The sequence below is a fragment of the Pleurodeles waltl genome, chromosome 12 (genome assembly GCF_031143425.1).
Source record: "Pleurodeles waltl isolate 20211129_DDA chromosome 12, aPleWal1.hap1.20221129, whole genome shotgun sequence".
NCBI lineage: Eukaryota > Metazoa > Chordata > Amphibia > Caudata > Salamandridae > Pleurodeles > Pleurodeles waltl.
In genome coordinates this window covers 86,894,274-86,921,249 of record NC_090451.1, presented here as the reverse complement: position 1 = coordinate 86,921,249, position 26,976 = coordinate 86,894,274, and positions in this window count along the sequence as shown.

Below are 26,976 nucleotides of genomic sequence, written 5' to 3'. Positions count from 1 at the left end.
TTACAGATAAATACATACAGAAAATAATCTATTTCCTGTCTCTATTTATTCTTAAGAGCCGAAAAATACAGAAAATTGTGCTTCTTCTGAGTGACTCGTCTTGTCCTTCATGAATTCCAGACCAACTACTAAGCAGATAGTCACCATAGGGATTCAAAAATAGGATGACATTTTGTTAACATATATTTGTATATAGTGTTAATACTTACCTGTCGGTTTAGTGTTTTGTTATATTTGGCTGCTTAATTTTCTAAAATGTGACAGGTATCAAAGAATGAGTGCATGTTTATCAGTTAAATAAATGTGGAAATTTACAATTTTAAGACCACATTTATTCTCAAAACATAAAATAAATATGGATAAATACCGATAAAATGCCCAAAAAATAAACGTATAAATGCAGACAGAAATGTTAAAAAAATAAATACCATAAACCGGGAGCCCTAATTATAAGGTGTTGATTAAGATAAGAAGTATAACTTCTATTTTAAAAAACCACCAGGATGGAGTGACTGGTGACTGAGAAACAACAAATGTGTTTTTCAGTGCTTGCATATCTCATTAGAACAATTTGCTTATCTTTAAGATAGCAATCGCTAACGGAAAGCGACCTCCCACTGAGACTCTGTAACACACTCAAAGAACAACGTGCAACAACTGTTGTAACAAAAGTCTATAGTTTGCACATCAAAGTGAAATGCAAGCGGAGTGAAACAGTTACAATGTGGCTGGTTTCCTACTGTTAAAAGATGTCATCCTTTAGCAGTTACCAAACTGTAGGCAGTCAAGGGTCTGTACATAGTGTAAATGCCCATTGTTAAAGTAAAAATATAACTTTTAAAAGGTAGAAAAGTATGTACAATGTGTTTACGCCACTCACTGTTATGTTTAACAAATTGTACAAAAGCAGAAGCGCTACATTGAAAACGAAGTCATTGTGTTCCAAATGAAAGCACACTTAAACCAATGTTTGCCGAAGCATGCTTATGAACAAATATATATTGGCAAAGCTGACATTTTGGTGCTTTTATACTGGTAAGCAAAAGTGTACATGCTGTGAAATAGTTAATTCAAATGCATACAGTTTCACCGTTTAAAATCAAAATACCAAAGCGCTTTTGAAAGCGGACACACACATTTATACCAATAAAAACAAAATGTCCATATACGCTTGCACAATACGTTGTGTGCATTCTGTGTTTAGCATGGTAAACATTGTGGGGGTCATTATGGGAGTCACACTCAGCCACATACCTACACGTACATACATAGTACTCACACTACGGCCAACACACACAGCTGGAACACACACCAACCCCCACATACACAGCACAGGCACAGTCATACACAACAACACACAACACTACCAAAAGACACAACTACATCACAGCCGCAACACCAACAAAGCATTGGCAAGCACCCACACTTGACACCACCACTTGACAAATCATACATACAACACAACGTACTAACATCAGAGATCGAACATACACAATCAAACATCCAAACAACCCAGCATACGCCATACCCCGCAAACACACATCACAACGGATCTGACATACCAGTAGCAACACACACTCAAGCACACAGTGCAACCACACCAAGGCACACAACACTGCAATTAACACATGTCAACACAAACACCACACAATACCAATACAACAACATGTCCCCAACACACACATGCCCATCACACAATACACACCCATCACTAGGGGACAAATGCAATGAACACAACCAAACATGCTGCCCAGACACAACTGGTAGCACAACCACCACTCACACAAAACTTACTCACACACAGACAAAATCAGCCAAGACCAAAACTGCCCTAAGAAAATACAAGGAGAACAAAGATGTAACCTTCGAAAGAACAACAGGTTGGCCCTGATATATATTAAATGCATCAAAAATATATACCAATATATATACAAAGATCAGGGCCATAGGCCAGTCCAAAATCAACAAATGCAACATGCACATAATGCACTTGTATGTGCCCCTAATTTAACTCCTGACTGCATGTACCTTCCACATGTGGCAGGCACCCCAGGGATTTAAGAGCGGGGGTTTGGGCTTAGGGTTGGGAGGGGGATCTTTGAGTTTGGGAGGGGGGCCTTCGGTTAAGGCTTAGAGGAGGGTTGGACACTCTTGGGAGGGGTAGACTTCTTGGCAGGGGAGGGGCATGAATACTTGCAGAGGGGGCAGGGGAGATGGTGGAGGTGGAAGGGCTGGACTTGGGGAGGGACACAGAGCATTTTAGGGTCTCACAGGGTAGGAGAGGAGTAGGGAAAAGGTTTAACTCCGAGAGGAAAGCTTTCTTTGACCCACAGGATGGTCATTGCAAAAGGGTTTGGGTGTGGAGGGAGAGGGAGTGGTTGTCTGAGGTGTTTTGGTGAATGTCTTGGGTGCCTGTGTGTGTGAGGTACGCTTGTGGGTGCTGGGTGTCTGTTGGGTGGATGAGTGTGGGCATTTATGTGTCTTGGGAGGAGTGGGGTGGAGGGGCTGGGAGATGCCATGGTGGATGGGTGACTGTCTGTTGGGGTGGTGACTGCAGGCATGGTGGATGAGCTGCATGCAGGCGTGTCTGTGGTTGTGTTGTCTGCAGATGTGGTGTATGGAGTGGATGCCTGAGGGTCTGCTATTTTGTTGATTGTGGATAGGATAAGTGTTGTGGCTGGATCGATGAATGTTGGTGTGGTGACTGCAGGTGTGTCAAGTGTTGTGTCAGTGATGCTGGGGGTGGTGGGGGTGTCAGGGCAGGTAGTGAATGTTGATGTGTCTGCAGGTGGATGTTGCTTGTGTTTATGCCTGTGCTGGGTCTTGTGGTGCTTGTGTTTGTCAGCACTACCCTTGGATGTTGAGGTGGATGAATGTTTGTCTATGTGCTGTGGCTGGGTCAGAGAACAGGGGTGTGGGATTGGGAAGAGGATGGTTGAGGGGGGACGGAAGACAAATGGTGACTGGATACCGTCAGTGTGGAGGCCAGAACCTGAAAGGATCTCTGTAGGCCAGCCAGTGCACTGTGAATGCCCTCCAGGAACGCATTATTCTGTTGGACCTGAGTTGCCAGTCCCTGGATGGCATTCACTATGGTCGACTGACCCACAGAAATTGACCTCAGGAGGTCAATAGCCTCTTCACCAAGAGCAGCAGGGCTTACAGGGGCAGAGGTGCCTGTGGCAAAGGAGATGCCCACCCTCTTGGGTGAGCGGGCACGGCCAAGTGAGTGCGGAGCTACAGGGAGTTGGCAGACAAAGATGGTGCTGGGTGGTCCCAGATGGGTCTGCCACTGCCAGGGAGTGGCCACTGGAGGAGGATTCTGAAGATGATGTGCTGGATCCAGTCTACCCCATAGTGCCCCCTTCACCCTCCGTGCCACTGGATTCCTCACTGTTGGTGGTCTCAGCACTCTGGGTCCCGTGGCCAGCAGTGTTCCCACTCGGCTGTGCCCTGTCTCCTTCACCTGCTCATGCACACAAACAGAGAGAGAGGGAGGGAGAAATAGAGAGGAAGAGAGAGGGTCATCACATTCGTCACATACACTCATTACAACATGCACAACTGTACGTATACATCTCCTGGCAAAGTAATTCCATATTGAAACCCACAGATCCTACATCATGTTAAAACATGCTACTTCTACCTACCCCATTTGTCATCTCTCTCACCAACATCATAATCCATGTAAGGGAGCACATCTGGAGCATCCATCAAATCACCTGTAAATCTATGTCATCATGCTCATCATGCCCTGGCTAAAGCAGATATATCATCCTAATCCAGCTCATAACTTTCCATATTCTTAACACTCTAAGGAAATTCAGTTGACTGACAACACCATATCATGCCTAATTTGAATCTTCACCTGCCCATTCCATGAACATAAGTCAGTTTCCATGCAAGTAAAGACAACTCTCTTCACAAACGACACAGCACCTGCCATTCCAATTACATGCCTGGTGATCCCTCTGTACATTATTGACACAATGGCAACAATCTCTGATGAAGACATAACATGTGGCAGTCCCATACAGAAGCCATTACATTTTTACATTCAATGTCTGAAGAACAGCAGTGTCTATACATGTACCAAGTCTTAGAGGATTAACTGCAGTCACTATTCACAGACATTCCCTATTACACCATTAATGCATGTACTGCTACTGAGGCCTACCGAGCACACATGAGACATCCACTGACAATCACAGAGAGCATAGTTACCACAACTAAACAAAGGACAGCCTACTAATTCCTAGGGGGGGGCACATTACATTCCACCTGACATGCAGATTCAGAACCACGACATTACAACATGATTACACCAACATGACCCACAGCATCCATTGCCACTAGCTAAGTCCAGACAACACACATATCCCACTGAAAAGACATGTACACATGATATACGCATGGGCCTATACGACTGCCATTGCACTGACACCATATCCAACAACAACACCTGTATGAGAAATAGTAGTACAGCTAAACCATGACATCTTGAAATATGGGATGAGCCAAAACCAATTCCTGTCCAACTGCCTACATCAGCTAGGCTAAGGGTAGCAATGATTGTCCCACTCTGCAAGATCTGCCCCCAAGTAACCATTGAGACATGACATAGGCAGCTAATACCACATGCTGCACTATTATTGGTAGGGCATTGGCACATCTATCATGCACATTGCACATTGTCAAAGGGTAGGACAGCCTAGCCTCTTACCTCCTCTACAAAAAAGCATTGGGATAAAAGTGATTTGTCCACATGTCAATGGCATGGAAATGCATTGTAAGGGTACATAGACACAATCAGACCCCCATAGTTGGATGTCCTTCCGTTACAACCTTCACATACTCCAGAGTATGAATATGAAGGGACAATGGGGATACCTCCACAAACCCATTTGAACAGTCCAATGCTAGCCATACCTATTGACTGAATGAGATGCCAGCCTCACATGGAGTCAATATCTGTACCAGGACACAAGGTAACTAGGCCCTGTACCTAATATGTCAGGCCCTATGTAGCACATAGAGCTGATCTTCACAAAAGGGAGTTGTCAGACACCTTAGAGCTACATTTTCATATATTCAGAATAATGGACCTGGAAATAATAGATGGGAAGGATGATACAGCAGCTTACATATATATGGCTGGGTAGAGTCACAAATGTGCCACTGTCAAATGTGCATCTCCACATGCAGTCATAGGAATTCCTTGTCACAGGTGATCTAAACATCTACATGCACAACCCTAAGTCCAGATCTCCATCTTTTTTTCTGGTAACTTGAGTACTATGGTGGTCATTACAACCCTGGCGGACGGTGTTAAAGCGGCGGTAAGACCGCCAACAGGCCGGCGGTAAAAAAATAGAAATTATGACCGTGGCGGAAACTGACAACAAAGACAGCCACTTTAACACTCCGACCGCCATGGCGGTACAGACAAACAGCGCGGCGGTCACCGCCAACAGACAGGCGGAGGACAATGTACCGCCCACAGTATCACAACCTACCAATCTGCCACCTTTTCCGGGGCGGATTCACCGCAGATAAAAACACAGCGGAAACAGGAATTTCGAAGGGAAAACGCTCACCTCTACACACTCCACGAGGAAGGAGGGCACCATGGAGCCGGAACTCCATATTCTCCCTGCTCCTATACGAGGATCATCAACGCCGGCAGCGAAGACCACGGTGAGTACTGCACCTACGACATAGGGGAGGTGGGAGGCAAAAACACAGGGACACACACAACCAACATCCAAACCCCCACCCCGACCCTCACCCACTACAACACACACACCAATGCATATCTACACATTACAGTAACACCTCCCAACCCCCCCGGAAGAATGCAAAGACAAAAGGAAATGAGTTGAACCATTGTAATATATCAAAATACCGTAAGCAAATATATACAGATATATATACACAATAAACAAAATATACACCACGATTAGTAGTGCAGCTATTGCACCATTCATAGTCCGTGGACCACTGGGCGCAAAATGCATGGGCGAGGCCCACACAAGATACCCGATCAAAATGGAGAGAACACTGCAGGGGCATCAGATAGAAATACAACAGGCACCTCAGGGGGGAAGGGAAGGGGGGGCACCTCAGCCGGATGAGTGCACGACGCCAGATCCACAAGGGGGCTCCATGCCCATTGATGTATCCTGGGGAGTGCAAAGCCACAGTCTCTCAAGTCTCTGCAGTGGGTGGGTTGCCCACTGTACCATCCTGGGGAGTGCAAAGCCACAGTCTCTCAATTCTCTGCAGTGGGTGGGTTGCCCACTGTACCATCCTGGGGAGTGCAAAGCCACAGTCTCTCAAGTCTCTGCAGTGGGTGGGTTGCCCACTGTACCATCTTGGGGAGTGCAAAGCCACAGTCTCTCAAGTCTCTGCAGTGGGTGGGTTGCCCACTGTACCATCCTGGGGAGTGCAAAGCCACAGTCTCTCAAGTCTCTGCAATGGGTGGGTTGCCCACTGTACCATCCTGGGGAGTGCAAAGCCACAGTCTCTCAAGTCTCTACAGTGGGTGGCTTGCCCACTGTACCATCCTGAGGAGTGCAAAGCCACAGTCTCTCAAGTATCTGCAGTGGGTGGGTTGCCCACTGTACTATCCTGGGGAGTGCAAAGCCACAGTCTCTCAAGTCTCTACAGTGGGTGGCTTGCCCACTGTACCATCCTGGGGAGTGCAAAGCCACAGTCTCTCAAGTGGATAACAGTTTCCACTGGTTCGGGAGGGGGCTTGGTGCCCAAAGTGCTTCATCCTCCCAAGGACAGAGGTAGTGGATGTAACTCTCCACTGGTTCTGGAGGGGGACTGGTGCCCAGAAGGCTTCATCCTGCCAAGGACAGACGGAGTGGATGCTGTTCTCCACTGGTTCGGGAGGGGGCTTTGTGCCCAGAGTGCTTCATCCTGCCAAGGACAGACGGAGTGGATGCTGTTCTCCACTGGTTCTGGAGGGGGACTGGTGCCCAGAGTGCAGCACACACCCCGTGATGGTCCCAGGTGCGTCACTGCCCCTGCCGCAAATGGGCTAGTGGTGCATTCCATGGCGGTCTTTGCCTTGTTCAGCGGTCCCTGGACTGTTCAGCGGTGCTTGAGTTGCCAGTCTCAGACCTGTTCAGCGGTGCATTCCATGGCGGTCTTTGCCCTGTTCAGCGGTCCCTGGCCTGTTCAGCGGTGCTTGAGTTGCCAGTGTCAGACCTGTTCAGCGGTGCATTCCATGGCGGTCTTTGCCCTGTTCAGCGGTCCCTGGCCTGTTCAGCGGTGCTTGAGTTGCCAGTGTCAGACCTGTTCAGCGGTGCATTCTATGGCGGTCTTTGCCCTGTTCAACGGTCCTTGGCCTGTTCAGCGGTGCTTGCCATTGCGGTCCTTCATTGCCCAGCAGGGCTGTGGCTGGCGGTCCTTCATGGGTCAGCTGGGCTGTGGCTTGCGGGGCCCTCCTGGCCAGCTGGGCTGTGGCTGGCGATGGCCCCCTGGCCAGTGACAATGGGGCTGTCCTCCTGGGTAGTGACTCTGGCGGTGGCCTCCTGGCCAGTGATGATGGGGCTGCCCTCCTGGGAAGTGACTCTGGAGGTGGCCTCCTGGCCAGTGACGATGGGGCTGGCGGTGGCCTCCTGGGCAGCGGGGATGATGGCGGTCTTCTCCGCCGTGCTGCTCCTCCCAGACTTTGGAGATTTCTTCTGGCACTTCCCCACCTTGGGAGGAGTCACAGCTGAGTCGACACTCCCCCCGGGACCCTTGTGAGTGGCTTTGGTGGCTGGAGTCTTCCCCCTCTCCCGCCGGGCACTGTCCAACTTCTGGTGCTTCACAGGGGGGGACTGGCTGTGCTCTGGCTCCATGCCACACTGGCTGGCCTGGTTGCCGGTGCACTCCACATACCTGTAACAACAGGCACCACTGGTCCCGGAGATTTCTTGGCTGAGGTGCCCCCTCCAACAGTCTGAGTTGGAGGGGGAGGTGGTGGGAAAAAGGTTAAGGGGGACAGGAAAAGTTGTTTGGACACACTGGGACGGGTAGCTGGAGGTGGTTTGGGAGTGGAGGAAGAGGTGGTGGTTGTAGGAGGTGTAACTTTTGTGGATTTGGGTGCAGGTGCATGGGCTGGAGGTTGTCGTGAGGTGGATGGCTGTTGGGTGGGTGTGTGTCTGCGCTTGTGCATCTTCGGAGGGGGCGTCACAGACACACTGGGAGAGGACACAGGGGACGTGGAAATGGTAGTGTGGGTGGTGACTGCACGTGAGTGGGGTGTAGTGGTGGGTGTGCTGGTGCGGGACGTAGTGGCTGTAGTGGTAGTGCATGCAGGTGTGAGTGTAGACAAGACTGGGAGGGAGGAGGGAGACGAGGAGGAGGGGGACACAGTGAAGGCAGTGGATGTTGGGGTGTCTGTATGATGCTTGCGTGAGTGCCTGTGGGATGTGTGGCGCTTATGTTTGCCTGAGCTTACCTTGTGTGGTGAGGTGTGTGCAGGTTGGTCTGATGGTGTGCTTGGGATAGGCTGGGGTACAGGGGATTGGGTCTGGGTGGAGGAAGTTGGAGGGGGGAGGCTAGACACAGACACAATAGCTGCCATCAGTGCTGAGGCCAGAGTTTGCAGGGTTCGATGAAGGGCAGCCTGACCAGAATGAATGCCCTCCAGGAATGCATTTGTGTGTTGCAATTCCCTTTCTACACCCTGGATGGCATTCAAAATGGTAGACTGCCCAACAGTGAGTAACCTGAGGAGGTCAATGGCCTCCTCACTGAGGGCAGCAGAGGTGACAGGGGCAGGGGCTGAGGTGCCTGTGGCGAAGGTGATGCCCACCCTCCTGGGTGAGCGGGCACGGGCGAAGGCTGAGGGGCTGCTGGGAGGACGGTGCTGGTAGGGGGGTTGGCGGCTGTACCTGTAGAAGTGGGGGGCACAGATTTTGCTGCCACCACAAGGGAGCTCCCATCGGAGGATGAGTCCGTGTTGCTGGTTGCAGATCCTGTGACCACTGTGGTGCTCCCCTCGCCCTCCATCCCACTGGTGTATTGTGAGTCCGTGGTGTGGCGCTCCATGGCCATGTGGGATGCAGCTCCCTCGTGCTCCGGTGCCACTGTACCTCCGCCTGATGATGCTGATGCACACAAGAACAGGGAGACCACAAAAAGGGTGGGGGGCGACAGGAGAAAGACAGGCTGAGTGCATGGCTTACCGCTACCGTTGGCGGACAATACAGACACAGCAGCCCCCTGCACTACGTTGCGCTGTTGGGGTCTACAGATGCAATTCTTGGGAAATGGCCTACAATGCTATGGATGACATCTGCACACATAGATGACACAGGGGCATGAATACCTGTACTTGGCACTCTACAGAGGTGGGGTGGGGTGCCACATGGCCTGCATTACGGAAAGGCATAGCCTACGGAACTCGCCCTGGCCTAGGGAAACCCACAGCCCTCCTCCCTCACCCAGACACCTTCACTGCATGCAAAGTCCGCTGAATGATGCTGTACTCACCCCTTTGTGTCTGCTGTGATGCCCTCAAGCGCCCATCCAACTCAGGGTAGGCCACCGCCAGGATCCGGAACATCAGGGGGGTCATGTTTCGACGGGCACACCTCCCACGTTGGGAGGCCATCCCCAGCTGAGCCTTCGACCGTCTTCTTGCTCCAGCGGCGAATGTCCTCCCATCTTTTCCGGCAGTGGGTGCTCCGTCTGTGGTGGACCCAAAGGGTCCGGACGTCCTTGGCGATGGCACGCCAAATATCCTTCTTCTGGTGGGCGCTGACCTACATGACATGTACAGGGGAAGAAGAGTAGTCATTAACAACTGCACCGTCTAAGTGACTGGCCCACATCCCTACCCTTGCCATGTGGCAGATGCATTCACAGTCCTTCATGCACGCAGAACTGTGCCCCCTTCATTCTTACAACCAGCCCTCTCCACACAGGCATAGCCCATACAACGTGGTCCCTGTGTACTTACCTGTTGGTCTGGAGGGCCGTAGAGTAGCGTGTACTGGGGGAGGACCCCGTCGACAAGCTTCTCCAACTCCTCTGCAGTGAAGGCAGGGGCCCTTTCCCCAGACGCACAAACCATTGTCTCTTCCAGACCGAGGTCACAGCAACATTTGCAGTGTAGGTCCTCTCCTGTCGAAGATCAGGTATCGAGTGATTAAACAGCTAGAAAATGGTGGTCACGTCCGCGGCGGTCACGTCCACGGCGGTGCGTAACATCACCGCCGGCGTACATCGTCATTGGCTCCTGGGACCCATAGGGTCCAATGTTAACCAATGCAGCATTGCGCCGCGGTCTTGGACCGCCTACCGCGACGGTGTACAACACCAGCGCAGTTACCTCACATCCCATTGTCCCTGTTAAGAGGTCAGGCAGCCGCCATTTCAGGGGCACACATGGCCTAATTGCCAACTGCGTCACACATACCTAGGCCTAGTCTCACAACAAAAATACAGGCCAGATATTGTGCATGAATGGTGTTCTGTGTAGACTTTGGGTACATACCTCTGAGTTGTTTGACTCTGTGGTCGCTGTTGTCCTTCCTAGGCACCGTCCGCTGGGACATGTGAGGAGATGGCGGAATCCTCCGGTGTACCGACCGCTGGTGGACCTGTCGACAATGGAGGAAAGAAGTTTGATCATCACCTACAGGTTTGACCGTGCCACAATCCAGGAACTGTGTGCCCAGTTGGAGCCTGACCTGATGTCAGCAATCCACCATCCCACAGGAATCCTCCCTCAAGTGCAGGTGCTATCAGTGCTCCATTTCCTGGCAAGTGGGTAATTTCAAACAACAGTGTCCATGGCATCAGGGATGTCCCAGCCTATGTTTTCCAACGTGTTGTCCAGAGTGTTGTCTGCCCTTCTGAAACACATGTGGAGCTACATTGTTTTCCCTCAGGTGGAGGACTTGCCTACAGTTAAAGGTGACTTCTATGCCCTTGGACATATCCCCAACATCATAGGTGCCATTGATGGGACCCATGTAGCTCTGGTCCCCCCCACAGGAGTGAACAGGTGTACAGGAACCGGAAGAGTTATCATTCCATGAATGTACAGATGGTGTGTTTGGCAGACCAGTACATCTCCCAGGTAAATGCTATGTTCCCTGGCTCTGTGCATGACGCCTACATCCTGCGGAATAGCAGCATCCCTTATGTGATGGGTCAACTCCAGAGGCACCGGGTGTGGCTATTAGGGGACTCTGGTTACCCCAACCTGTCATGGCTACTGACCCCAGTGAGGAATCCCAGGACCAGGGCAGAGGAACGCTACAATGAGGCCCATGGGCGGACTAGGAGGGTGATCGAACGCACCTTCGGCCTCCTGAAGGCCAGGTTCAGGTGCCTCCATATGACAGGTGGTTCCCTATTCTACTCACCAAAGAAGGTGTGCCAGATCATCGTGGCCTGCTGTATGCTTCACATCTTGGCTTTGCGACGACAGGTGCCTTTTCTGCAGGAGGATGGTCCAGATGGCGGTGTTGTGGCAGCTGTGGAGCCTGTGGACAGTGATGAGGAGGAAGCAGAGGAAGAAGACATTGACAACAGGGACTCAGTTATCCAGCAATATTTCCAGTGACACACAGGTGAGAAAACATTCTTGCCTACTACAAGTACTTTCACACTTCTACCTCTATCCTGTCTGTCGATTTCAACCAGTATATGGTCACTGAGTTGTACATTTCCCTTACGGTTTCACAGGTGTGGTTTCCAACGTGTGTCATCTGCTTAGATTCCTCATGGACTTGAGATGTGTTACATAGGTATGTTGACATTACATTTGAAACAGCATTTTGTCACTGTCATTGCTAATACACATTTTCGATATCACAGATTGACTCCAGATTGTTTTGTGCTTCAAGGGTGTTTATTGAAGTGCTCAATATTGGAGGGGGGTTGTAAAATGGTGAGGGGTGATGGTGGAGGAATGTCCATGGCAGAGTCCAGTCTATTAGTCTCACAGGTGCATTGCCCATATGGGCATAGGAAATGGAGCTGGTGCAGTTCCAATATGGACAGGGTTACAAAGTGGGACAGTGGGTTGACAATCAGGGTGGTCTCATTTCTTGGCGGGGGTCTTGGCATCATGCTCTGTCTTGTTCCTGGATCTCAGGGACCGCTTGCGGGGTGGTTCTCCGTCTGCAGGGGGTGGGGTGCAGGTGTGGTGGTCCTGTGGTAGTGCCTCCTGTCCACTAGCGCCGGCGGAGGTGGGGGGCAGTTCATCGTCCATGCTAGTGTCAGGGGCCCCTTGGAGTGCCACAGTGTCCCTCCTGGTGTTTCCTTCAGCACCCGACGATGGTGCCCAGGGCGGAGCTGATGGTTCTGAGTTCCTCCCTGAACCCCAAATACTGTTCCTCCTGCATGCGCTGGGTCTCCTGAAACATGGCCAGGACCGTTGCCATCGTCTCCTAGGAGTGGTGGTATGCTCCCATGACGGAGGAGAGGGCCTTGTGGAGAGTGGGTTCCCTTGGCCTGTCTGCCCCCTGTCGCACTGCAGCCCTCCCAGTTCCCCTGTGTTCCTGTGCCTCCATCCCCTGGACCATGTGCCCACTGCCACTGCCCCCAGGTCCCTGTTGTTGTTGGGGTGGTGGGTTATCCTGGGTTCCCTGTAGAGGTGGACACACAGCTGATTGACGTGTCCTGGGGACGGAGGTATGGGCCCGCTGGGTGGGTGCTGTGCTGGTGTTACCAGAGGGTGGAAGGTCTGTGGTGGGCTGTGCCTGTGTGAGGGGAACCGACTGTCCCGAGGCCCACGATGGACCGGGCTGGTCATCTAGATCCAGTTGGACAGAGCTGCTGCTTTCACTGTGGGCCTCTTCTGTGGGTGGGGTGGAGATGTCTGGACCCTCCTGTCTGGTGACGTTGGGTAGGGGTCCTGCAGGGGTGTAAAAACATTATTATTGCATCTGTGTGTGTCATGGTGTGCAATGGGTGGGTGACCGTGTACCCCAGTGCTAGCATTCCTGTGTGGGGGCTTGTGTGATGATGGTTGAGGGGGGTGTTATGGGTATGTGCACTGGGCATGCTTTAGTGATGGGTGACCATGCTTTGTTGCTGCATGCAGGGCTTGGTGTTGGGATGTGTGGTTTGTGTTATTAGTACATTTGTGAGGAGTTGGAGTGATAGGGGAGGGGGCGAGGGTGGGGGTCTGTGATAGCATGCAGGTAGGGTGGGGGATATAATAGTTAAAAGTTTGACTTACCAGAGTCCATTCCTCCACCAACTCCTGCGAGGCCCTCCGGATGCAGAATCGCCAAGACCTGCTCCTCCCATGTTGTTAGTTGTGGGTGAGGAGGTGGGGATCCGCTGCCAGTCCGCTGAACCGCGATGTGGTGTCTTGAGACCACGGAACGCACCTTCCCCCGTCGGTCGTTCCATCTCTTCTTGATGTCGTCCCTATTTCTTGGGTGCTGTCCCACTGCGTTGACCCTGTCGACTATTCTTTGCCATAGCTCCATCTTCCTTGCAATTGAGGTGTGCTGCACCTGGGATCCAAATAGCTGTGGCTCTACCCGGACGATTTCCTCCACCATGACCCTGAGCTCCTCCTCCGAGAACCTGGGGTGTCTTTGCCGTGCCATGGGGTGGTGTAGGTGATGTGTGGGGTGGTGTGTGTGGTGATAAGTGTGGTGATATGTAGTGGTGTGTTGTGTGAGGTGCGTGGAAGTTGTGTGGGTGATGGTGTTTAGTGCCTGTGACTGCTAGTTTGTGGATGGTGGTGTCTGTCTCTGGCCTTCTTTTGGAAGATTTTTGGTTGTGGGGGTTTGTGGGTGATGTGGGTGTGTGTTTTATATTGTATTGGGTGTGTGGGAGTGGTGTGTGTATGTGTATCAGGTGTGTGTATTTCGAATTGTCCAATGTGGCGGTGTTTTGTATGTGTGTATTTTGAGCGCGGCGGTGTGTACCGCCAATGGAATACCGCGGTTGAAAGACCGCCGCGTGGATTCGTGGGTCGTGATAGCATGGGCTTATTTCTGTTGCCGTGACAGTGGAGGTTTTGTTTTCGCCAGTTTATCACTGACCTTTGTTGTGGCGGACTTGTGTGGGTGTCTGAATTTTGTCGGATTTCGAGATGTGGGCCGTAATAGCTGTGGCGTATTTCTGCAGCCGCGGAGGTGTGTTGGCGGTCTTCTGCACGGCGGTAAGCGGCTTTTACCGCCAATGTTGTAATGACCCCCTATGTATTTCCAGTAGTCAACATACATGTAGCACCTTCTACAGTGTCACAGCTGCTAAAGTGTGACAGCAAACACCAAACTACCAGAGGAAAGTACATGGAGTCAGTCAGTACTTACCCCCTTGTGGCTGCTGTGCTGCCCTCAAATGCCCATCCTCCTCAGGGTAGGCCACTGCCAAAATGCAGGTCATTAGGGGAGTCAGGGTCTGATGGGCACCCCTCCATCATTTGGAGGTCATCCCCAGACATCTCCAGCTGGGCCTCAGCAGTCTTCTGGGCCCAGCGTCTCAGGTCCTTCTATCGTTTTCTGCAATTGATACTCTGCCGTCTGTGGACCCCTAGCTTCTGCACTTGCTTGCCATTCGCACGCCAAACCCCCTTCTTCTGATGGCCGTTGACCTGCATGGATGACACAATAGGAGAGGTCAGTACACATCAGGCACAGCAAGTAGGCACACATACCCATTGTCTCTGCGCATACACCTTCACATTATGCCATCTGCATGCATTTACACCGTCACAAGTTCACATGCCCAGAGCAACGTCGCACCGAACACCTATCACACATGGCTATGGCATTGGACTCACCTGCTCTGCTGGTGCCCCATATGGCTGTTCATACAGGGGTAGGACCTCCTCCACCAGCCTTTCAGGCTCTTCTGGGGTGAAGGCAAGGGCCCTATCACCTGCAGGACGTGGCATGATGGCTCCCAGAAGCAGTACATAGCAGCTCACCTCGTGGAGGTCTTGCAGGCAACAGTGTCAGGAGTCAAGTCAGCAATAGTGCAGAAGATGGCGGTCACGGCTATCATGCACATGACCCTCACAGCCGGCAGATATCACCATTGGCCCAAGGCCGCCAAAGGCAGATACGTTTTCCAATGGCAAGTTACACGGCGGTTGCAACCGCCTACCGCCATGACAACTTCCGCTGGTCAGAGTTAGGCCACTTCCACCTGTCCAGTACAGTAGGTCAGGAGCCTGCCATTGTGGCCAAATTTAATGGATGGAAGTGTTTACTAATCTGCGTCATTCACTTGCTCCCCTAAAGTGCTGTAAATCTGTATGTAGTGCCATCATGTTATTGTGCATATGTGAAATAAAAGCTGTGTTGAGTGAGAAAATATGATCATAGCTATGTATAGCTACTCAGTCGTTCTTAGTCTACGGAAAAATATATATTGATTCTAAAAATATGTGTGATTAGTGCAGGACAACTAAGTCTTACACACATATACTCCTACAGTAGTATCATATGTACAATTCCATTGTCATAGTTGGTAATGTGCACCAAGGAGGATGTAATCGGATCCATATCTATGTGCTGTACTGTATATGTGAGTTGTGCTAGGTGTCCTCTACAGATGTTAGGCGTGAGGAAATAATCAAAGTGTGCATGATGTGTGCATGCTGCATAACTCGTACTATTTTCACTTGTCTTCACATAATTATCCTGCAATGAGGAGAATGAGATACCCACCAGTGTACCGACCACTGGTAGACTTGCACAACATAGAGGAAAGGCATGTCATTCAGACATATCGCCTGAATCGTCATACCATCATGGATATTTATGATCAGTTGGAGTCAGATCTGATGCCTGCCATTTGAAATTCCTATAGTATACCACCCATCATTTAAGTCTTGTCAGTGCTACACTTCCTGGCCACAGGCTCCTTTCAGAATACAGTGGCTCTAACAGCATGGATGTCTCAGCCCATGTTCAGTCTGGTGGACAGCTACGTCAGGTTTCCCCACCGAGCGAATTTGGCCTATGTGTAGGCAGACTTTTATGAGATGGGACACATTCCTCATGTGGTAGGAGCCATTGATGGCACCCACGTAGCCTTGGTCTCTCCCAGTGCCAATGAACCTGTGTATAGGAACAGGAAAAACTACCACTCAATCAACATTCAGGTGGTGTGTTGGCAGACCAGGACATCTCACAAGTCACAGCCAAATATCCAGGTTCTGTGCATGATTCCTACATCATGCAGAACAGCACTGTCCCACAGCTAATGACACAACTCCACACAGAGAGGGCCTGGCTGGTTGATAAGTTTCCATTGTAGTGAGTGTTTGTTATTTATGTCTCCTGTCATCACAATAAAGCAAGTCCCACCTACATGTTTGTGGTATTCAACCATTTTGTTCACAGGTGACTCAGGCTATCCAAACCATCCTTCGCTGTTGACATCAATGAGGTACCCAGTCACGTCAGGGGAACTTTGTTACAATGAGGCCCACGGGAGGACAAGGCGTGTAATAGACAAAACATTTGGCCTCCTCAAGGCAAGATTTAGGTGCCTGGACCTATCTGGCGGAGCCCTCCTCTATTCACCCCACAAGGTATGCCAAATAATGGTTGCCAGCTGCATGCTTCATAATCTAGCCCTAAGACGTCAGACACCATTGATAGCAGATGAGGGGGAGGCAGCTGGACCGGTGGCTGGAAATGCTGATATGGAAAATGATGAAGACACAGAGGAAGAAGGAGCAGGTGACCCTAGGGAGGATCTCATCAATCAGTACTTCAACTGACATACAGGTATGTGAAGTTGACCTTTTGTTGTGATGAATGTGTACAATCAGAAGTAGATGGCCGGCCATTACACCACCTTTCTTGCTTCATCTGTGGCAATGTAATGAACTCCAATGCCTATGTGCGAGTTTTGGATGCATACTGATAGATTGTAATATTTAGAGGAATGATTGTTCTGCTTTTTCATGTATTGTTACAACAGATGCTAACATACATTTCTGGTAAATACTTCTCAGATGTGAGGTATGTTTCTTGCAATCTCCTATCCTCTACCTTTCACTAACTGATTTAGCTAGATCCTGTTTGGCTCTGCAACCTAGGCTTGAGGTATTCTGTGTCAGTAGCTGTTGTGAATTGCTGGCAGACATGACAGGTGTACTTGACAGATACCTGGTAATATGAGATTATTTCAGTCGGTGGTAACAGAATAGCTTCTCCTTCAAAAAAGTGGGGTGGTAAATGCTTAGTCCTTTTCTTTCACCTGTGGGGTTAAGGAGGATGTAAAATGGTGTATGACGTGTCAGGTTACGTTTCTGGCATATGTGTGAAGGTTAGATCATGGCCTCTCGCTTCACAATGGGTGGAGTACTTTGTGATGGCCATGGGACCGAGCTGTGCTTGTGTTCTAACTTTGCAGTCCAAAGTGTATGTGACTGTAGAGTGACATAGGATAGTGACAATCTTACAAGTATGGGGCCAATGTTAGTGTATGTGTTCAGTACTGGGTTCCTCTGTAATGATCTTTGTGTGTTAAATGGGATATGTGATTTAGTAGCTATGGTATGGGTATGTGAAGAACCTATACGTGGTATACAGAGAACCTATCTGTGTGACTCAGCTTTGTAAATAGCTTACCATGTGCGTGACTTCTGTAAAATGTGTATGTGCTTTTTGTTACACCATAGCTTACATTCAGATGTTACTCTCTGTCATGCTCTGTTTCCTGAAAGCAATACTGACTATTCAATAGTGTAAGCCTGGATTTCAACCTCTTAGACATCTGTCCTTTGACATTTCTGTCGTAACGTGTCTCCTGCTGAGGGAGCCTCTGTATGATGAGCATTTCACTGGCTGTTCGATACATGGCGGCATGACCAGACCACAGTTGGCAAGCATGGCTGTTATACATGGATTGTAAAGGACACATACACAGTTGCTGTGTTCAAGTGTGATTTATTGTGCTTGTCAAAAGACCAACAGTGACAAAACAAATAGATAAATTAACATAAAGTGATGGGTGAAGTCATGCTGGATGATTTCATCAGGGTAGCTTCTACACAAGTTAGTTACACAATTCCAGTGTCCTTGTACCATGGGAAAATGGAGTTGGGTTTCAGAACAGTCAACAGGGTGTATCTGTGGCACACAAGGGGATAAATCAGGAGAGGTTCACTTCCTGGCAGTGGGTTCTGTCTTGGCATCTGCTCCTGCTGGATGTCTGGATGGACGTCCACATTTGAAGGGGGGTTCTTCAACTAAAGAGGGAGGGGTGTCTGTGGCATGGCCTTCACCTGGCAGGGCCTCCATTCCACTAGCTTCTGCAGATGTAGAAGGGGCAGATGTAACATTGCTAGTGGAAGGGGCCTGCTGTTGTGTGGAGAAGGTAATCAGGGTGGAGTTGATGTCCCTCAGCACCCCTGCAATGGTAGCCATGTGTGCATTTTGTGCCTGCCACTGCTGCATGACTTCCTGGTGGTGTTCCCTCTGTAGCCTTTGATTTCCCCTCAACATGGTGATGATTTGGCCCATTCTGTCTTGGGAACTTTGGTAAGCTCCCAAGACTTGGGAGATGGTTTCCCTGGTCAGTGGTGTCCCTTAGAGGGCCCATCCTCTGGCCCACAGCATCAGTCCCACGCACCCTAGTCCCACATGCCTGTGCCCCAGTGTGCCCACTCCTGGTGATTGCAGGTCCATCATTGTCAGAGGTGGCAAAGTTAGACTTAGGTACTTGTATTGTGGGGCACACAATAGATTGAATTGTCCTTGGAACACAAGTGTATGGTCAAATGGTTACCTGTGAAGTTGATGCAACAGTGTTGGGAGGTGTTGATGTAGGCAGGGTGTGGCTGAGAATTATTGACTGACCAGGTGTCCCAGATGGGCCATGTTGTTCTTCAGTGTCCAGACATCCAAGAGTGTTGTCCTCACTGGGGCCTTCATCCTGAGGGGAACTGAAAGTCTTAGGTATCCTATCCATGGTGGCAATGGCAAGGTTACCTGTGGAGGGAATGAGACACAGAGCTCTGGTTAGAAAATGTGTTTGGTTGCTTTTGTGTGAAATGCAGACAGTGGCTTGACATGAATCCCTGCAATTACATTGACAGCTGCTGCACAGCATACCTTAGTTGTACATACGAGTCTGTGACTTGTTTCCCTTACTCCATGTTGGGAGCGGTCATACTAATTGTGTACACATTGTAGTGCAGATACAATTTGATGATGTCTGATATGTGACATGACTGTTCAGCTATGTTACCTAGTGTAGAGACAGGCTTGCCTGATGTCACACATTAAAGCTGCACAGTGCACAATGTTGTCCTTGTGGGAATACAATATGTGAGCATGCAGGGGTAATTGACCTGTAAGTATGTGTTTTACATGTACATCAACTCTGCCATCTTCCTTTCCAACTAGGGCCTGGTTATTTCGGGATTGGTATCTGTGATCTGTGGCCATTGGGAATGGTCACTGCACTGTTGCTATGTTTTGGTTTGGTTGCAGTTGTGGGTGTGCCCTTGCATTGCTGTCATTGCCATGTGCTGGTCCTCACTAGAACAATCTAGATGGTGTAGCCCGTACTTTGGTTATACATGCATAACATGTGATGTGATGTGCACCATCCAGGTTTTTACAATGATAAGTTGGTGCATTCTGGGAGTCATAGTGATCTGATCAGCCTGTAGTTAACGTGATATTTCCAAGGGCTGTGAGGGCAGTTGGGCTGAGTGGAGAGGTGGCATGCCAGAGAGGGGAATTTGCTGATTAGGTTAGAGGTGTAGTGGCTAAATTAGTTAATTAGGGAGGATTTGGAAGGTGAGGAAGCATGCAGGACTAGTCAATTGTGTGTCATGATTGTTGTGGGTACTTACTAGACTCCAGTCCCCCAGGTATTCTAGTCAGGGCCTAAGGATGCAATATGTCCAAGACCTTCTCCTCCCAAGATGTAAATTGTGGGGGAAGAGGTGGGGGTCCATTGCCAGTCTTCTGCAATGCAATCTGGTGCCTGGATGCCATGGAATGCACCTTCCCCTGTAGGTCGTTCCACCTCTTTCTGATGTCCTCCCTTGTGCGTGGATGACTGCCAACAGAATTTACCCTATCGACTATCCTTTGCCACCACTCCATTCCGACTGTCCTTTGCCACCACTCCATTTTCCTGGCAGTGGATGTTTGTTGGACCTGTGCTCCAAACAGGTGTAGCTCTATCCTGACAATTTCATCCACCATGACCCTCAACTCGTCATCAGTTAAATGTGGGAGTTTTTGTGGGGACATGGTAGTGTTATGTAGATGGTTTGTGGGTGTGCAGTGTTGGGTAATTGGTGAGGTGTGGGTGCTGCGATGTGAGTTGGAGACAGTAGTTGTGGATTGTGTGTGCCAGTGATCTGTGTATTTTGATAGTTGTGCTGATGTAGGATGTGTGCTGAGTGAGATGTCTATGTGTGCCTATTGTGTCCAAGTAGAATTAGTTGCAGATTTGGCTTCTCAGTGGATGTGAGTGGCATTCTGTTTACAAAGGATTGTGGGTTGTGTAGGGGTGTGTTATATAGTGCAGTGAGTAGGTGTGTCGGGTGTGTGGATGTGTGTTACGTGTGGGGTATTCAAACTATCCAATGTGGTGTGGTGTTCTGACAGAAGTGAGTTGTGACCACAGTGGTTCACATCATCGATGGTTTTCCGCCATGGAAGAACCTCTGTGGTGATTTGTCGCTCGTAATCTGATGGGTGGATTTTTGTTAGGCTGGCGGTGCTGGAGGTGGGACCACCTCTTTTCTGTTTTCCAGTGTCCTGGCAGTTTCGGAAATGTGGCTGTTTTTTGGCATTCTTCACAGTGTGATTCGTAATAAGGCGGTCAGATTACCACGAAAATGGCTGTCGGATTACAGCCAATATGGCGGTCTTTCGGCGGCCGCCACCGTAGCGGTTTTGCCAAAATACCACCAAACTTGTAATGAGGCTCAGTGTGTTTAAAATGCTGATAACTGAAGCATAATGTGCAACCATGTTAAGGCCTTACAGATAGAATTTTTTAAAAGTATTTAGAGTTGCGAACTAACCGCATATGAATGTAGTAGTACCTAAACAGAAGTGCCCAATTAAAATTAACCACCAAAATGATATCTAGTGCGAATTAAATTGGAATGTTTTGAAGTGCTTTACTTAGGCACCATTTTTGGTTATATAATAACACATAGGGGGTCATTCTGACCCTGGCGGGCCAACGACCGCGGAAGCACCGCCAACAGGCTGGCGGTGCTTCCTGGGCCATTCTGACCTACCAGGTAGGTACCTGTTTACCTACCAGGTAAAGGTAGGTGTATGCATAGTGAGAGGTAGGTGTAGGTAGAGGTAGAGGAAAGTATAGAAAGAGGTAGGTATAGGTAAAGGTATATAGCAGTAGAAGTAGTTATAGGTAGAGGTAGGTGAAGGTAGAGATAAGTGTAGGTATAGGTAGAGATATGTGTAGTTAAAGGCAGGTGTAGGTAAGTGAAGGTGTAGGTAGAGATAGGTGTAGGTAGAGGGAGGTAAACACCACCATGATGGAGTGACTGGTGAGAGATAAACAACAAATGTGTTTTGCAGTGCTTGCATATCTAAATAGAACAATCTGCTTATCTTTAAGATAGTAATCGCTGTCGGAAAACAACCTCCTACTGAGACTCTGTAACACACACGAAAAGCGCATGTGCAACAACTGTTGTAACTAAAGTCTATAGTTTGTACATCGAACTGAAAAGAAAGCGGAGTTAAACAGTTACAATGTGTCTGTTTTTCTCCTGTTAAAATATGTCATTGTTAACAGTTACCAAACGGTAGGCGTCCAGGGTCTGTAAAGAGTTTAAATGACAAATGTTAAAATAAAAATATGAGTTTTAAAAAGGCAGAAAATTATGTGCAATGTGTTTACGCCCCTCACTGCTATGGTTAACAAATTGTACAGAAGCGCTACATTGAAAACAAAGTAATCGCGTACCTGCAAGTCCCAAATGGAAGGACATTTAAAACCAATGTTTGACGAAGAGTGCTTATAAACATATATATATTGGTTTGAGGAATGGGGTCTCTAGTTGCCAGTCAGTTTGCACTCTGTCCAAGCAGGGACCCTCACTCTAGTCATGGTAAGGGAGTTACGCTTCTAAGACAACCCCTGCTCACCCCTTTGGTAGCTTGGCACAAGCAGCCAGGCTTATCTCAACAGCAATGTGTAAAGTATTTGTACCAAAACACACAGTAACAAAGTGAAAGCACTATAAAATGAACACCATACCACTTTAGAAAAATAGCCAATATTTATCTAAATCAAACAAGACCAAAACGACAAAAATCCAACATACACCAGTAGAGTTATGAATTTTCAAAATAATAGAATCTTACTCCATAGAAAACCATGGAAACGTTGTTACACAAAGTATCTGGTTTGCATTAAAAATAAAGCCATCGAAAAAGTCTGCGATGCATCGATTCCTTACTCGCAAGTGAGGTTGTGCGTCATTTCTTCTCCGTTTGGGTAGGTGATGCATCATTTTTTTTCTCCCACAACAGTTCGATGTATTGATTTCCGGACTGGGCGCCTTGGATCTGCACAGGTTCACATTGATTTTGATGCCCAGAGATGATGCATACGAAATCCGGCCGCACAGTGGTAGAAAACCGTACTGTGTGGGGTTTACGTTGATTTTACTAGCCTTAAGCAAGTTTTGTGTCATTTCTCCAGCTGTGATACAGGTGATGCGTCAATTTCCCAGCTGCAATGTAGGTGGTGGGTCGATTTCATCCGCGAGGAGTGTGGTGCGTCGTTTTCACAGCCGCATTGCAGGTGGTGCATCAACATCTTCCCCGCAAGGCTTCCTGTGCGTGGATTTCAGTCCTTGTTCTACCAGCTTCACCTTTCAAGGGCCCAAGGACTGGATAGGACACCACTTTCCAGGGCAGGAGTCTCAGCAGAGAGTCCAGATGCTGGCAGGGGAAGTTTTTGATGGCCCGGAGACTTCAAAACAGGAGGCAAGCTCAGTCCAACCCCTTGGAGACATTTCGCAATATATACCACAATGTCCAGTCTTTGTCCTCTTTCAGGTAGAAGCAGCAACTGCAGTCCAACCCTTCAAAGCACAGTCATATGCAAAGGGGCAGTACTCCCACTCCAGCTCTTCAGCACTTCTCCTTGGCAGAGGTTCCTCCTGGTTCCAGAAGTAATCTTAAAATCTGGGGGTTTGGGTCTACTACGTATACCCATTTCTGCCTTTGAAGTAGGCAAACTTCAAAGGAAAGTCTTGCTGTTCACAAGATCCTGCCTTTCTGAGGCCTAACCCCAGCCAAACACCAGGGGGTTGGAGACTGCATTGTGTGAGGGCAGGCACAGCCCATGCAGGTGTAAGTGGCAGTTCCTCCCTCCACTCTAGCCCAGATGGCCCATCAGAATATGCAGACTACACCCCACCTCCCTTTGTGTCACTGTCTAGTGGAGATTCACAAACAGCCCAGCGGTCCGTCTGACCCAGACAGGGAATACACAAGCAGGCAGAGTCACAGAATGGTTTAAGCAAGAAAATGCTCACTTTCTAAAAGTGGCATTTTCAAACGGACAATTTAAAAACCAACTTTACTAAAATATGTATTTTTAAATTGTGAGTTCAGAGACCCCAAACTCCAGATCTCCATCTGTTCCCAAAGGGAAACTGCACGTAAATTATATTTAAAGACTTCAAAACAGGAGGCAAGCTCAACTCAAGCCCTTGGAGGTTTGTCACAAGCAGGAATGCATAACAAAGGCCAGTCTTTATCCCCTTTCACAGGCAGAAGCAGCAACTGCAGGATGGCCCCACAAAGCACAGTCACAGGCAGGGGCAGCACTTCTCCTCAGCTCTTCAGCTCTTCCCCTTGGCAGAGGTTCCTCTTGGTTCCAGAAGTGATCTAATTTTCAGGGGTTTTGGGTCCAATACTTATACCCCTTTCTGCCTTTGAAGTAGGCCTACTTCAAAGGAAAGTCTCTGTGTTTCACCAGATCCTGTCTTGCCCAGGCCAGGCCCCAGACACACACCAAGGGGGTTGGAGACTGTATTATGTGATGGCAGGCACAACCCTTTCAGGTGTGGGTGACCACTCTACTTTCCCCTCCTAGCACAGATGGCTCATCAGGATATGCAGGCTACACCCCAGCACCCTTTGTGTCACTGTCTAGAGGACAGGTGCAAAACAGACCAACTGTCAAACTGACCCAGACAGGGAATCCACAAACAGACAGAGTCACAGAATGGTTTAATCAAGAAAATGCCTACTTTCCAAAAGGGGCATTTTTAAACTAACAATCTAAAAACCAACTTCACTAAAAGATGTAATTTTGAATTGTGAGTTCAGAGACCCTAAACTCCATATTTCTATCTGTTCTTAAAGGGAATCTGCACTTTAAAGTCATTTAAAGGCAGCTCCCTCTGTTAACCGGTGAGAGAGATAGGCCTTGCAACAGTGTAAACTGAATTGTGCAGTATTCCACTGTTAGGACATGTAAAACACATCAGTACATGTCCCACCTTTAACATACACTGTACCCTGCCCAGGGGGCTACCTAGGGCCTACCTTGGGGATACCTTACATGTATACAAAGGAAAGGTTTAGCCCTGGCAAGTGGGTACACTTTCCAGGTTGAATTGGCAGTTTAAACCTGCAGACACTGCAGTGGCAGGTCTGAGACATGTTTACAGGGCTACTCGTGGGCGGCACACCCAGTGGTGCTGGCCCACTAGTAGCATTTGATTTACAGGCACCAGGCACCTCTAGTGCACTTTACTAGGGTCTTACTAGTAAATCAAATATGCCAATCATGGAAAAGCCAATTACACGCACAATTCACACAGAGAGCACTTGCACTTTAGCACTGGTCAGCCCAGAGTAACAAAACCAGCAAAAACAGAGTCCAGCACACAGTCAAAACATGGGAAGCACAGGCAAAAAGACAGGGGAGACTGTCAAGGATGCCAGGTTTAATAATTAGCAAAGCTGAAATTTTTGTGCTTTTATATTGGTAACCAAAAGTGTATGTGCTGTGAAATAGTTAATTCAAATGCATAGCGTTTCACCGTTTAAAATCAAAATACCAAAGCGCTTTTAAAAGCGGACACACATACTCATACCGCTAAAAATAAACAGTTCATAACAACCACTGTGCTTCTAAGAATAAAAAAAAATATTAAACCCAAGTAAGCTTGCTCAACACAAAGTATACATTCTGTGTTTAGCATGCCGATAAGTGATAAGTGCAACTTAATTTGAAACAGCAGGAAGGCATGTTCGATAAAAATGAAATTAATCTTTACAGCTGCTACCTAACCACGTATATTATAAAAACTATCCAGAGAACACAAAGTAAAAACTATTGTTAACCCATTCTGTCCTTCTAAGCATAAAATTTAATTTAAAAAAAACACAACGTAGGTTAGACAATAATAATTAAACAAAATGAAAAACCAAAACTACAGCTTTGTAGCGACCATTATACTTCCAAGCTTAAATTTCAAATTTGTGGAAAACACAAAATAGGTTGCACATAAAAACAAAACTACAAAATTGTGTTTTTGGCATGCTGATTATTGAGGCTTAATTTGCAAATGCACCAAAAACCATTAGACCTGCTACGTGACTGCATATGTTTTAAAAAAATATTCATAGGATACGAACCCCAAAAAATTGGTTAGCCCCCACTGTACTTTAAAGCATAAAATTAAAGTATAAAACCACAATTTATCCAAGACAAAAAGGTGTATATTATTCTGTATTTAGGCTGTCAAATAATAAAGCGTAATATGCACCTACATTATGGGCTTCATTATGACTTTGGCGGTCTTTTTTCAAGACCGCCGTGGTGGTGGTAATCCAACCGCCATATTAAAAGTATCATTGTGAAGTCTGCAAAAAAACATGCACATTTCTGAAATCGCCAGGACACTGGAGGACAGAAAAGAGGTGTTTCCACCACCAGCACCGCCAGTCTGACACAATGCCACCCACCAAATTACGATCCACAAATCACCACAGCAGTTCTTCCACGCTGGAAAACCATTGGTAGTCTAAAACGCGGCAATCACAACTCACTTCTGTCAGAACACATCACCACATTGGATAGTTTGACTACCCCACACCTGAGACACATCCACACACTAGACACACCTACTCACAGCACCATATAGCACACCCCTACACAACACAACAATCCTTTGCACCCAGAATGCCATATAGATACACTGAGAAGCATAAAAGAGAAGAATTTGTACTTGTACACTATGGGCATACGTACACATATCACTCAGCACACACCCCACATCAACACAACTATCAGAATACACACATCACAAGCACACACAATCCACTATGACCATCTTCAACTCACAGCGCAGCACCCACACTACACCAATTACCCAACACTGCACCCTTACTCTCACAACACCCCGCACACCGTCTACACAAGGACAACCACTTCCCCATAAAAATACCCACGTTTCACAGATTATGATTTGAGGATCATGGTGGATGAAATTGATAGGGGAGAGCCATACCTGTTCAGAGCCCAGGTCCAATAAACATCTATTGCCAGGAAAATAGAGTTGTGGCAAAGGATAGTCGACAGGGTAAATTCTCTCGGCAGTCATCCTCGCACACGGGAGGACATCAGGAAGAGTTCGAATGACCTACGGGAGAAGATGTGTTCCATGGCATCCAGGCACCAGATAGCTGTAGAAAAGACTTCCGTTGGGCCCCCACCTCCTCCCCCTACCTCATGGGAGGAGAAGGTCTTAGACATACTATACCCAGAGGGTCTCTCAGGCATATGGGGGAGGGTGGAACTGGAGTACCCAAAACGTTAATGTCACACAATTAACTTATCCTGCATGCTCCCACACCACCCAATCCCACCCAAATTTACTATTTTATCCACTACACCTCTCACCAAATCACCTAATACCCCTCTCTGGCATGCCACCTCTCTACTGAGCCCAACTGCCCTCACAGCCCTTGGAAAGGGTCCACGAACTACAGACCAATTATG